Source organism: Tympanuchus pallidicinctus, unplaced genomic scaffold (assembly GCF_026119805.1).
Source record: "Tympanuchus pallidicinctus isolate F22 unplaced genomic scaffold, pur_lepc_1.0 scaffold8, whole genome shotgun sequence".
In the NCBI taxonomy this organism is placed as follows: Eukaryota; Metazoa; Chordata; class Aves; order Galliformes; family Phasianidae; genus Tympanuchus; species Tympanuchus pallidicinctus.
Window position 1 is genome coordinate 28,071,647 of NW_026294802.1, and position 14,780 is coordinate 28,086,426.

The following is a 14,780-nucleotide window of genomic DNA, read 5'->3' on the forward strand; positions in this document are numbered from 1 at the left end:
TTGCACTCAGTTATCTGCATGCCTGTAATTATTCTAACTCTCCACTGGATGTCAATACTGCTTAATGTTGGCTTGGAGTTCCCTACTTAGAGCAGAGCGAGCCCTGCTTTTAGAAGTGATTAAGAATGTAATTAGGCAAGGGATGTAATGACAGCAGGTGAAACCTGGCTCATTTGGAGGCAGGCAGAGGACAGCTGTTAACAGCTTCCTTCTCCCTCCCTAAAGAAAACAGGATTACTGTTGAATTTCTGTTCTGGAGCTGATGTTGAGTGTCTATCTGAAAAAATCTCTGTCCTGAACAGTTCTGTGGAACTAAGAAGCTGGTGTCTGAGATTTCTGCTAAAGACGGATGTGGTGCTCTAGAATAAAGACATCCTAAAAGCACTGCAAGCCTATCTTCCGCTTTGTAAAATGAGGGGGCTGACGAATGGAGCTCAGGAGCTTGAAACCTGTTGCACAAAAGGCAGGTGCACAGAGCAAGATTTCATTTAAAAAGTTGTTAAGACCCTGATAGCCAGTACTAAAGCTAAAATTACTGATTGGCTTGAACAAGCCCTATTTAAGCTCTGAAATTCCAGGCACCTCCACTTCTGCTGCTGCTACCTAAAAGTGATTGTCTTGTGCATATGCTGCTCGTGCCAATCAGTTTTCTTCAGCAGAGAAGAGAAATGGAGATGCTGAAGGGAGTGTGAGCAGCAGCAAGGCTGCTGAAGGGGTAAAAGCACAAAGGTAAGGTGAGAGGTGGAAGACAATTTTCCTGTCCCAGAGATAAAGGGATTTTAAAGATGTTCTGTGTTTCCTCTGAAATCCCAGTAATTTTTTCCTTGCAGGACTCTATGAATTGAGTAATTCTGTGGTGGACATACAATAGTTTGGTGATTCTCTGTTATCCTTCTGCTGCTGTCAGCACAGGTGAGAGCATGCTGCCCTTTGAAGAGGAGAGGAAAATTGTACAGCTCATGAAACCTGAGTTACGCAACTCTAATTTTTAAACTATTTTTTTTCCCCACAACCATAATGCAGCAAATCAGCTGAAACAAAATGAACAGAAATAGTGTTTCAGTGACTGAGCTCCCAAATTTGAGCTGATGCCAGCAGCACCCTGTGTTCTTGTCAGCCTGCCTGATGATCTCTGTGCTGTTTAACTCTCATAAGGATTTAATACTTGACACTGGGACAAAGTTTTGTTTCCAGGCGTGCAGAGGGTGTTTCTTATACTGTTATGTGGCATATTTATTCAAAATGTACTATATTTAAGATTGCTGTAATCACATACATACATTGGCTACTGGCCACAACGCTAAAGCTATTAATCATAGCCCAGAATCCATGGCAGATGTAAAAATTAAGTTTTATTTATCAAACTTACTCATTGGAAACGGCAGCCCAAGAAATTTACTCCTTAGGATTCTGACTTTTCTTAAATACTTCAGGCAATGGGTTCAAGTTTCAAAAAAGGTGTAAAACTTTTTTTTTTCCCTCAGTCCAGACAGTGCTGGCACAAAACTAAAATTATTTTTCCAGAAATTCAAACCCTTTTGTTTGGACATCCTTTATTTTTCTGCCAAATTATACCACCAGTGCTATTTCTTTAACCTAACACTATTTTCCATTATAATCCCATCTTTCAAGAAACAAACCGAAGCCTTCCACCCTTGCAGCGATTTCAGGCCCGCAGATACAACTACCTTTCAGCTGAGCTGGGGAAGTAGTCTCCAGTGACAGGCTTGGAAGATTGTGGTTACTTTCTCCATAAATAACGAGATGAAAATCCAACAACTTGATACCAACAAGCAGGTTTGGGAGAGAGATTATTTCTGTGCTATGACCCACAAAATCTCCAGCTCCGTAAACTTTGGTATATGGGTTTACTTATGAAAAACAGTGTCTCCGAAAATAACATGCATGCATAATATTTAAGTTGAAGGGTCCACGAACTGTGATGATGATTCTGCTGTTTTCTTATATAGGAAACCCTCTAACAACCCAAACTTGTTCAAGTATTAGAAAGAACAGATTAGGTACAAAAGTACAGAAAGAAAAGAAAAAAAACCAAACAGGACTAGTATTATGGGACAAAAATACACCCACCATTTGAGCAAACTGAGTGCTGCAGATTTGTTCCTGGGTTCGGTTTCTTCTTTATTTATTTATTTATTGCTTGCAAATTGTTTTTGATTTGCAAGCATTCCTTTTGTATACATGTATGATATATTGAAGTGCAAGAACTAAATTAATTCCAATTGTCCTCTGCTTGGATTAAGTATATGTAAACCTTATAATGTCTGGGCTTTATTTGCTTTTGCAATCCGAACGTTGTTATATCTTTTTGTTCTCTGAATTGTTATAAAGCACAACTAATCTGTAGAGCATATGATTGTTCAGAAATCATTTGCTTTCCTAAGCAGCTTGTCAACTAGTTTGAATGAAGAAAGCATCTAACGACAGGATATAAGGGAGAACATGGAGACCACTGGAGAGCAGGTCAGCATAAAAAGGACTCCTCAGTTGTGGAGGTGTTTAGGCTGTGTTCACCTATCCTACCTACTGGTAACTTGTAACAGATGATGCCCTGCTGGAAGATTGGTCACGCTACTCTATCCTTTGTAATAGTGGAGAGAGGGGTCTTGGGAGCTAGCTTGGTGCCCAGTGCTAGAAGGGGTCTATGCATTTGATCCAGGGAACAAACAACTGTCTCAAGAACATCAGGTTGAAAATGTCTAGTTTGCAGGAAAAGCTTTTTTAAAACTGTACTGGTTGCTTAACCCAGGCTGTTTCAGCTGGTGCCTCCAGTGCTCCTCTGTGTAGGCAGACATCCTCATCACCACAACTGGGTGATGTTAGGTTTACAGGAAAGAGATTGGGCAAAGAGATAACTAAAACCTGCACTGCATGTCCTGTGGGATGGAGAAATCCTCCCTGTACCAGCCTAGGGCCACCTTCAGTTGAGGCACACTGGTCAGGTGGTCATATCACTCACCTGAAGCAAGGGAGGGGTTGACTCTGGAGGTGCTGGGGAAGCTGGTAAAACAGCATGCTGTCATATCTCATAGGCTGATCATGATCATTGCTTGATCATGATTCCAAGAAGAAAGGAACCTCTGACAGAGAATGGAACAGAAGCTGATGTTTTTATTTGTACTGTAGAGGTTTGGTTTGGTAGTGTTTTGGTGGATGGAATGATGGAGGTCTTTTCTACAGCATCAGAGTCCAGTCCTTTGTTTTTTTTGCCTGCTTTATTTTCTGTGAAGTAGAGCTTTTTCAGTTTTTCACTTTGGTGAGGAAAGCAAATACAAAGGAAATCTGAACTCAGTTCAGTCTGAATCAAATTAGTGTATGACTTGGCCTCCCAACTGAAATATTGACTATCTCCACAGTCCTAAAGGAAACAGTCATCTTGATTTGAAGTAGGCTGTATAAAGCCAACAGTTTCAATGGACTACTTCAGGCATTAATGTTAATATCTGTGCAGTTGTTATGAGGAGAAAGATGAGTAGCATCTACCAGGTTCGGTCTGTGATTTGAAAGGCAGTCATACAAATTAATTAGCCATGGCACTGCTGAATGTTCATATATTTGTTCCTTAATAGTCCTCTCTGTTTTGTTTAGTAAGTACTTCTACATTCCTCCTACTTCAATGTCACACTGTTTGCCAGCATCCTACTTGTGCTCAAAATGGCTAAGATTCGTTTTCCGAAATGTCAGCATTTCCAGGTGTCAATTTTCTTCTCTTTTCAGATGCAGAAGTGCCAGTGGAAGGTTGGCTCTCGTTTTCTGGCTCTGCTGTGAATTATGTTCAACCTTTCCTTAAGAAAGTTTGTGTTTCAGAACAGCTCATTTAAAAAAACCCGACCCAAGCCTCCCAACAAGATAGTTGATGGCAGAAAAAGCTTTCTGCTTAGATTTGAAAGCTCTTCAAGAACAGGAGTGCAAAGGGACTGACAAACTCAGCGTTCTGCTCTATGCCCCTTCTTCATGCCAACATATTTCTTTTTTCCAACTACTAATCACAAATCAGTAGTTCAGTAACTGACCCAATAGTATTTTGGACTATTATTCTATTTGGGTCTGCTTTCACCTAAATAACAACCATCTGGTGGTGTCTCAAATCAGATTCATCTGATGGACTGCGTATAATAACCAGTTCAAGGATTGTCAGGGGAAGGGTTAACATTCTTGCCCTGAGCAGAAGGACCGCAGCTGCATGCCGTAAACTTAACACAAAGATTGTCAGGGGTAGAAGGCCTGGGTCAGCTGTAAAGAATTAAGCAAATCCCCCTACTACAAGAAGAGGGAAGAAAAAGGGTGGAATTAAGAAGTCTATTTCTGTTTTTGCATTTGGTTCATGGTGAAATAGATAACCGAGAACTTTTGAGGTATACCTTGACCCTTGGCCTCTGTGCATTCTTTCCTCGTACAGCGCCTTCTCCTTGATCTCAAAGAACCTGAGTAGTTCATCTGTCATTCTGTTAATGCCTGACTTTTGCAGAAGGTGTGTGGAAAAGGTACCATGTAAATCTGTACATTCATTTGTTGTTTTTCTAGAAATCTGCATGCTCTCTTTCAAGCTAATGTGTTTCTAAAGGGAAGGTGGGAAGTTTACTCCACTGAAACATTCTCAGGGCAAACACTTTATCAAGATCAAGACTGAGGCATAAATGTGCCTTGTTTTCTCCCAGATGTTACATCCTACTTCAGAACAAATTCCAAAACATAGGTTTCCTTGGAAAGTCCTTCACAGAAAGACAAGGAAATGGAAGATCCTTCTGCTACAGCAAGTAATGGGAGAGCTGGAAACACAGCTTTGTTTGTGTCATGGTATGTTAGAGAATGGAAAAAATATGTATATTCAGGGCTAGTTGATTTTGTATATCCAAAGACTCTTTCATGGAGAGGAGAAATGCAAAATGTTGGAGTGTGTTGCGGAAAGGAGCCATCCACAAAAGACATGGCTCAGGTTGCTATTGCAGCCTGGGGTCATGCTAAGGGTTCTAGGTTCTCTGCAATGAGTGGGGAAGGCCACATTCTGCTTTTATGTTTCTTTCTGCTTTCTTGGCTTCTTTGAGTCTGTCAGGTTACCATGGGTTCCTGGGCTTTGGACTTTTTCCTTTTTAAGCTGTGGGTCTATGTGCATATGTGGATATGTTATGTATGCATACATACAATAAGTGTGCATATGTTTACATCTGTGCATATGTATACATACAAAAATTTCTTCAGGAATATAACTTTTTAGGTACTGAATAGTAGAAAAGCAAAATGCTTGTCTTTGTAACCATAAAACATCATACTGAAATTGATTAGATCTCATCCAGTGATGTGAGGGGTTTTGATGCTGTTTTAACAGTTGAGCATACAGGCTGGCCAAATTTGAAGTGCTTGTTCTGAGGCCAAATCCAGGTGCCTGTTGTTTGCTGGAAGGCTGCTGTATCTCTTGTGCCTTTGGAGGAACTGCCTCAGGGAGCAGCAGACTACCTGAACCTTAGCTCCTGCTTCCCTTGATTTGTGTGAGCCAACACCTAACAAGCTTACTTGATTCCTCCATAACTGTTGCACTGCATGGCTCTGAAGTTGCTGTCCATCTGCAAGATTTAAAGCAAAATTCTTGATTGTATCTGCTGCTGACAATGGAAAAAGCAGATTTGTTCTGTCTTTCTATTTCTTGGGCGGCGGAGGGGATTGAAGAGGGTAAGACTATATTTCATATGTGAAAATATTTTTCAAAATGATTAGATTAAAACCTCTGTAATTTGATTTGTTGGGTAGGAGGAGGGAAGATGGAGGGGAAAAAATGTATTCTGTAATGTTTTTCAATAATATTGCAACAAACTAAGACTCCAGACCAACAAATACTTACACATGTGTTTAGCTTCAAGTCTGAGTTGGACCCAAGGGGCCTGTATTTGTATTTGATTAATGACAATTATTTGAAGAGAGCTGGACTGGGTGGAATCAACTGGAAAAAATATGTTGCTATAAAAATGTATGCTTTCTGTAACATATCTTTATACTATTTCAGTTCTGTTGTATTCTTTTATCTTGCATATTTGGCACACAGCTGTAGATTTCTAACATAAGGAAAAGGTTGCACTGTCGAATTCTGTTTAGGTTTAATCAAAAGTGTGTAACTATGTCCCCATTTGCTAACATGAGCCCATGCAAAGTGCTGTTAACACCAGGAAACATGCAGTGAGAACTGGAATCTTAATTTAAATGAGCTCCAGGGGCTGATCTCCCTTCCTTCCCTTGGTGGCTCTGGTGAGTTCAGTAGCTCTGTTTGTATGATTACAAGATTGACTTTACAGGATCGCTTCATTAACAAGCTCCTTAACCTTCTTATGTGTTACAACTTGTCTGCACACAAACCTGTCTGTTTGCAGCTAGGTGTTTGGGAGCAAAGACCGGGCAGAGCCTCTGCAAGTAAGAGGTTGTCAGAAGAACCTTGCAGTACAGCAAGAAGTGTTTTTAATGTGAGAAGTAGTAGAGTGCAAGTACAGACTCTGATATGATAGGATTACCAGATCACCTCCAAACTCCCCTTAGCTGTCAGTAATTCCTCTATAATGATTGAGGAGAAACAGCCCATGATACATCTCAGCCTTCAGGTAGGGATAGGATTTGGGTCCAGACCAATAGCTGAGTCCAGGATGTGTCTGAATGTGATCTAGGTTGCTAAGTGACTGGTGTGGTCAGTGGGGATGGTCTTTGCTTTGAAAGGAGATGAGAAGGTAGTTCAGCCCACCATGTGTAGTTGTGAATGTGCTCTCTTGTCTTCAGTGACTGAGTTGAATGTGCCTCGTTACAAAACTTTTTTTTTTCTCTTCTAAATCGTATCCTGCCCCAGCTAAGCTTGCTCAGAAGAATGAAGGCCTGGAAATGCCTGCTTTTCTTTAATATCTTCAAAAGTAGATAGATAGCTGCTAGGAGACAGATATTCCCTCTTCTTGAAGGAGAAACATCAGTGACAGCTCCCTGGGAAAGGTCCTGCTGAGAATTCCCACATGGATTTGGGTTAGGAGAACACCATTCTTCCTAGTACTGTTTCTGGCTCAGGCTTCTAGTTTCTTCTTGTTTTAAAAAATATATGGTTTTTTTAATGTAAAATGGAGGGCCAGATTCGCTTAGTTCATTGTGAAATCTCTTCTAGAATTAGACCTCTAGCTCACTCAAGAATTCAAAGAGAAATGCAGACAAGCTTAAGTCTAAATCCAGAACTATAGTTCTGCACATATCCAGCAGTGCTTAAGCTCTTGAAACTACCAAACCAGAATAAGCACCAAAGTAATGTGTAACTCTGCTGCACTGTGAACAGCTAACTGACAAAAAATTGCTTTCGTAGAGTCATTAAGGTTGGAAAAGACCATTAAGATCACTTAGTCCATCAACTCATTACCACCATGCCCTCTGAACTATGTCCTTAAGTGCCACATCTACATAGTTCTTAAAAACCTCCAGGGATGGTGACTTGGATATTTTGCTTTGGTACCTCAGCTGCAGGGGATGGGTTAATGCCACAAATACTAAATGAAGCTGGGCATTGACTTCAGCATAGGGAAGGCATGCATCCTCTCTAAATTCCAATGTACCTAATATCTATTTAAAAAATACAGATTATACAGGGCCAAATATGGCTTTTTCTGTGTACTTCCTAGATTAAAAGGAGACAGCAGTGAAATCTGCTCTGAGGAGCCTAACTCCAAGTCATCTCTAAGGAGACTGCTACTTGTCTGAATTCAGAACTAGGACACAAAAAGAGAAAGGAAGATGTTAAATGTGCCAGCAGCCAAGAACCTTTGTGAAGCGGGCGCTTTCCTATATCTCTGTAGCCAAAAACTCAGGAGGATTAATGGGCTTGGGCCTAAGCTGCTGCTCCAGCCTCAGCCTGAAGGCCCTCCAATCTGCTGGGTATGTCTGTGCACTGTTTAAACAGCTGCAGAGCCCCATTCCTGAGGGACCTACAGGCTTGTGCTGGGTGAGGTCTTGTATACACAAACACAGTTTTGTGTATTTCTTTTGAATCCATCTGGATAAAAGGTGCAGTATAAACAGGAGGTCATCAGTGAGGATTACATGTCTAAGCTCCATCAGCGCTATGACTGCAATACGTTTTACTTTTTTTTTTTTTTTAAATAGAAAATTGCAGAATTGTAGGGTTTACCTCACTGTAAAGAAGTGCTTTCTCATGTTCATATGGAACTTCCTGTGTTCCAGTTTGTGCCACTAGAAAGAGCATGGCCGCATCCAATTGACTCCCACACTTCAGATATTTATAAGCATTAATAAGGTCTCCCCTCCTTCTCTTCTCCTGGCTGAACAGCGCCAGCTCTCTCAGCCTTTCCTCATAAGGGAGATGCACCAGGCCCCAGTCATCTTCATCTGCTGAACTCTCTGTAGAAGTTCGCTGTCTTTCTGGAATTGGGGAGCCCAGAAATGGACATGGTGCTCCAGATGTGCCTCACCAGGATGGAGTAGAGGGAGAGGATCACCTCCCTCGGCCTGCTATCCACACTCTTTTTAATGCACCCCAGGATACCACTGGCCTTCTTGGACACAAGGGCAATATTGCTGGCTCATGGGCAACCTGTTGTTAAACCAGAACATCCAGGCTCTTTTCTGTACAGTCAGCCCCTTATGTGTACTGATGTGTGTGGTTGCTCCTCCACAGGCCCTTGTTGAATCTCATTAGGTTCCTCTCCTCCCATCTGTCCTGCCTGTTTGGGTCTTCTGAATGATAGCACGGCTTTTTGCTGTATCAGCTGTTCTTTCCAGCTATCATCAGCAAACTTGCTGAGAATGCACTCTATCACTTTATCCAGGTCATTGGTGAAGTATTGAACAAGACCAGACTGAGGGGAACTGAGGACTCCTGGGGAACACCGCTAGCAACAGGCCTCCAATGAGACTCTGTGCTGCTGATCAGAACACTTTGAGCTCAGCCAATCATCCAGTTTGCAGTCCACTCACTCCCCACTCACCTATCCCATACTTACTAAGCTTACCTACAAGGATGTTACAGAAGACAGTGTCAAAATCATTGCTGAAGTCAAGAATTAGCTATTTAGACTGTCCCATTCTGTCCAAGCTTTGGATTCTGCCATGTGTCTGTTTTCTCCTGAACAGGCAGTTCAACCTATCTCATGACTATAATCCTACTGCCTAATGCAAGTTAACAGAAACAATACTGTACGTCTCTCCAGTGCATGAGGTTGTTAGCCACATAAGAAAATTAATCTCTGACTCACTTATGTGAATTCAGTGAATGTAACAACAAAAGCAATAAAAATCTTTGTTGCAGCAAAATATCTTTGCAGGATACCCTTTGAGACTCAGGTCAAGAATTCCCAGTCTCTTCCATCTAGTCCCACTGCCATACCGTTCCTACTGCAGGAGGACAGGACTGAAGATGGGATGCTCACCAGGAGAGTTTTGTCTTCCCAGAGCCTGTTATGATGTGCCATAATCATACATAAATGTCCTGTAGAGATGATCTGGTAAACTGCTGTGAGGCCACAGGAACAATGGATAATCCACTTAGCAGAAATTTCTACATTTGACACATCAGTAGCACATGTCAAAAGTATATTAGAAGGAGAGAGAAATTTCAGATTTTATTTTCTATCAAGTTGTGCTTTGCATCTCTATGAAGACTGCACAGTAAATAAGAACAGTGCTGGAGGGGCCTAATGCTGTTGGATTTATACCAATCATTTAGAAATATTCTTAATTTTAACAGTATATTACAGAGCCAGTCAGGCATGCATATATGATTCTAATGCATGAACTACCAAAGTAGCACTAATATATGTTTGTGTAGCACTGAAAAATTACATTCCACATACATTATCATGGTGAAAATAGTTATTGGATCCTATTGAGTGCAAAGTTATGAAGCTGATAAGCCACTGAAAATGAAAGATTTGGATTCCAGATATCATTTCATCATTTTCCATCTATTGCACTTGTGAGTTTCTGTGCTTTGAGCGCAGCATCTGCATGAAACAAGGAACAGAGCCCCAGGCCTCTCTCATCTTAGATGTCATTCTGAGACTCATCTTTTTATCTATTAAGAACTGGTCCTCTGTTTGCAGTTTTGAGAAGAAATCCTATACTCCTGCAGAGAACCCTTTACCAATCAGTATTTCATTGAAGCTGGCACACACAATGAAAGTTTTATTTTCAGTGAGTCAGTATTTTCTGAGCAAAAAAAACATTTTATCTGGAAATTGCCCACTAGCCTTCATGATGTGCTGGCATTCACCCCTTGTAAAACAAGCTCCCAGCTGACAAGGAGGATCCTGCTGAAGTAGATATGGCCAGCAAATGCGATACTCCATCTTTTGCACTCTCTTCCATGGTTACAATGGATCGAGTGCTTCTGGCTTTCCTACCTGCTTCACGTAGTCGTGAGTGAGGAAAGAAGCCTCTGCCAGCACCAATGCTTCATTAAAGGTATAGCCCGTGGCGGTGAGCAGAGAGTGGTAGCACAGGTAAGATTCCTGCAGGACAAATTAGTCATGAGATGTGTGCTGTTGTTAAAGCAGTGATTTCTTTAGGATAAGGAATGGCACAGTTGAGATCAGTGTCTCACCAAACTTCAACACAAAGCCTCTTCAGTTCTTCAGCATGGGGGTTACAACTGTAAGCTTTTTTAAAAAAAATAAAATAAATGTATAAATGTTTATTTGTATCTGTATGTATTTCAATACCATGGAAAAAGAACTGAATGCAAAGAATTTATTGAAAGGATAGCAGCATGTGAACAAATGAGGACAATTTAATACACATGGCTTGAGAAAGTCATTTATGGAAGGAGGAGGGAAGAAAAATATTTTAATGTGAATAGTGAAGTAATGCTATCAGAAAGGAGTAACTACTTAAGCAGGTTGAGATGGGGAATGGAAAGGTACAACTGCAAAGTAAAGGAGAAGAAGTTCCCTTTTGGAAATATTCTCAGAAACATGATGGAACTGAATGGCTGGTCTCATACATACAAAAAGCATGCAAAATAAGACTAACTGAAGCCCCAAAAGCCAAGCTGTTTTTAGTTTGTTTAGTTTCCTCTGAAGACGATAGCAAATCTCTCAGCAGCTTCGGTAAGAGCTGGCTTGTGCTGACCCACAGTGTTACTGTGGTCCAACTCTGGGGGTGGAAGTGGCTCCCAACAGTGAGACCCAAGGTGCAGGAGGAGGGGAGAAAAGGTTATGGGCAAGGCCTGACTAGCAGACAGCTGGGGCCCTATTGTCACCCTTCTTCTTCCTTTCTCCCTCCAAAACTAGGATTTAATACCAAAACACTGCTGCAGTCTTCACAGTCTTTTTCTTAATTAAAGGCTGTTTGTACACAACCTAGATGTTGGGTTGAGTTAAGCAGCAATTCAAAGCTCTCTCTGCCTTATCGTGAGCTATATGAAACAAGAGAAACAGGAGCTGGTATTTGTAACCTGCTAATGCATTTTTTTCTGATAAAGAGCAGCCTGATAGCAGTGTATGCATATTCATTTCCTCTAATCTGTCTTGAAATCCATTTACATGATCAGTTAGCTGAGAAAGGAAATGAAGTTCTATTATCCTACTGCCTGCATTCATAAATATTTTTCCTTAATCAATTGAAAAGGTCATAGTACCACAAGAAGCTGGTATCACAATTCCAGAAGCAATCACGCCTTCTCCTCTTATCAGGATGTCTCTCACCTTAATGCCTTGAAGAGCCTGGTCTGGAAATACTGTGGGCACTGAGCAATGCACTGTGTGGAGAGATTTTGTCCCCCCTGAGAACAAAACATTTGCTCACTTTCCATTCAGAATGTGCACATCTGCTTATCAAAGCGATGCCATGGGCTTCCAGCGCTTCTATAAGCCTTGGTCAGCAGAGGTGTGAGGGGAGTATGACTGTTTTATAGCATCAGTTAATGATGGTGTTGGAGATGTCACGTTCTGTATAATGTGTTTGTGTGCTCTGCACTGTTTAGCACTAATCACATTGGCATTCTTCATACGTAGCGCTGGTTTCCCTAGTTTCTGGGGAATGTGACCTTGAATCTTGAGTATTTCATAGCTCTGCTTAAACATATTTCCTAAGTTCAGTTTGAGTAGGAAAGAAAATCTGTGAGCTCTCAAGAAAAAAATAGCTGATTAACCAAGTTTTGAGCTAGAAGAGAAAGAAATATTTATACTGCAGATAAGTTTGAGTTTTCATGGGATCTCATGGCAGGGATATTTCACTGGAATGCCTCTCCTCTGCACATTTAAGGAGCATGTAATAGGATACTGTATAAATGAGTGGAAAAAAGTCATCGTGGCATTTTGAGAAGGAAATAATTGCATTTTACTACCCATTTGAGCATCACAAAGCAACATCAATTCTAGTTTGACCCTTTAGTGTTGCTGACACATGGCAGTTAGTTTTCTTGTATTTAAACTGCGACACTAAGTCATTAGCAGAGCTGGACATAAAGGAAATTCCATATTACGTAGCAATTTGCCATTTCAAAATAGACCTTATTCTGATTTGGAAATGAAAATGGAATAAATGTGAACTTTCTTCAAGAGGAAGAATTGAAAGTTGGCCAGAAGATCCTGGACTATTGTTGGACCCACCTGGCTGGAGGTTGAGGAACCAAAGCAGAAGGTGGTAGGAAAGCATGCAGCTTTTTTCCTGAAACTGTATTTATTTTTCAAACCTTTGCTTGACTTTCTTTATGCACTGAAGTACCACTGACTTTGCTGAGATTAAATTCATGTTTAAGTTTGAATGGGTATGCATTCAAGAGAGTTCATTAACCTTCTCTTGTGATCAAGGAGACTGATGGCTGGAGGCCATCACAGCTGCTCTTACTGTGGACGCATAGGTGTATGTTAGGCTTGCAAACCAAGGAAAACACAAGTTTCTTCTACATAAAAAGTGGCAATTGGAATTTGGAAACCACCATGTACAGTAGTACAGAATAGAACTGATGCAGTGATGCCATGTGCTAGGCAAGGGAGCTAATCATAAATGCAGATTTGTATGCAGCCCAATTTTAGAATACTGTTTAGGATGGAAGTGATGTACTATCTCTGCATTTTGAGATGCACTAATTGCATATGAAATTCTAACAAATAAAAAAAATAACTGAACCCATGAGATAGTATATTAGTGTGACTTCTTCCCATCTTTCATCAGTCATGAGCATCTCTTTACTGTGTTTAGTCTCTGCTGGCTGAAGGCCTGGGAACCAAAGCTTTTGCACATTGGCAACCCAATAGCCACTACTTTACTACTTTACTGGCTGAGTCAAATTCATTTCTACTAACAACTAATTTATTCTATAATGTAGGAAGCAGGAAGAGATATCAAAAACAACAAAAACCTTCAAAGAGTTATACTCTTCTTTAGAAGGACCTGGGTGTTCTGGTTTAACAACAGGTTGGCCACAAGCCAGCAGTGTGCCCTTGTGGCCAAGAAGGTCAATGGTATATTGGTGTATTAAAAAGAGTGTGGCCAGCTGGTTGAGGGAGGTGATCCTCTGTCCTGGTGTGGCTACATCTGGAGTAATGCATTCAGTTCTGGGCTCCTCAGTTCAAGAAAAGCAGGGAACTTCTAGAGAGAGTCCAGCAGAGTGCCACAAAGATGGTAAGGGGCCTAGAGCATATCTAGGCCCCTTATATCTAAAGTGTACATCAAGAAGATGGGGCCAGACTCTTTTTGGTGATGCCCAATGACACAATGAGGGGTATTGGGCACAAACTGGAACACAAAAGGTTCCAAACAAATATGAGGAAGATCTTTATTGTGAAGGTGACTGCACAGGAACAGGCTGTCCAGAGAGGTTGTGGGGTTTCCTTCTCTGGAGATATTAAAAATCCACCTGGGCACTTTCCTGTGCAGCCTAATGTAGGGAATTTACTTTAGTAGGGGGTTGCACTAGGTGATCCCCAGAAGTCCAGCCAACTCCTACAATTCTGTAATTCTGTGATATCAAGATGTGGCTTATACATAAGTATGGATACAAAGAAATTAGAATTGTTGGAGCATAAAACATTTGGTTCCACAGAGCAATTACTTCTCTATCTGTGTTTACTAAGGTGACTGTGTTGTTAAAATCACTTCATGAGAATTCTGCAGTAATAGTGCTTGTGGATATACTCTTGAAAACCTGATAAAACAGTGTTATAAAATTAATGTGAGGAAAAGTAAAGGCTGAATAAAAAACTTTAAAAATGAAAGTATTCTTTTCAGTGTCTGCTACTATGCAGTGTGCAAAGCATTGTGACCTTTCTAAGGGATGGAAAAATATTTCTTACACTTACTTACAAAAGCAAATGGTATTCAACAGATGAAGTATAGTTTGGAGTTAACTGCATCTATTCATGACATATTTCTGCTGATAAATATTGTTGCTTGAAGCCACAGATAAATGAAACAATGTTTTCAAAAGTAGACTTCTCTACTTCTTGTACTGGATTTATGTGTTGTTATTGTTATATACTACATACATCTGTGTTTCAAAAAATTATTCTTGAAACTCCTGAAATATATTTTTTTCTTTCATTTCAGTGAATAAGCTAAGGATCCTCATCCTGAAAATTTGTAGGGTTGCTGCTTGAATTACTTTACATGAAACACTGAACTTCTATTTAAAATGATATTCTTCCTATAATAATATAAGCAAAAAAGTGAACTTTTTTTTTCCCCCTGATAAAATATGTCCAAATTGAGCAATTTGTGGAGTGTTGAACAAAACCAGAACACTTTAGTTAAAACAAGTTAAGACAGTGGATTAGGAAGGAAGTTGTGAGAAT

At 40.5% G+C, this 14,780-nt stretch overlaps 1 long non-coding RNA gene across 3 annotated transcripts; it reads left to right on the forward strand.

Annotated features, from left to right (window-relative positions):
• Positions 1-213: 213 nt before the first annotated feature.
• LOC128073801 (uncharacterized) lies at positions 214-6,002 on the forward strand. Of its 3 annotated transcripts, none has more exons than XR_008202888.1 (4): positions 214-729; positions 814-912; positions 1,024-2,484; positions 3,739-6,002. It is a non-coding gene; the product is annotated as an uncharacterized LOC128073801 (long non-coding RNA). The 3 variants fall into 3 exon arrangements; XR_008202887.1 differs by having other exon boundaries at positions 831-912; XR_008202889.1 differs by having other exon boundaries at positions 831-912; positions 2,409-2,484.
• The last annotated feature ends 8,778 nt before the right edge of the window (positions 6,003-14,780 follow it).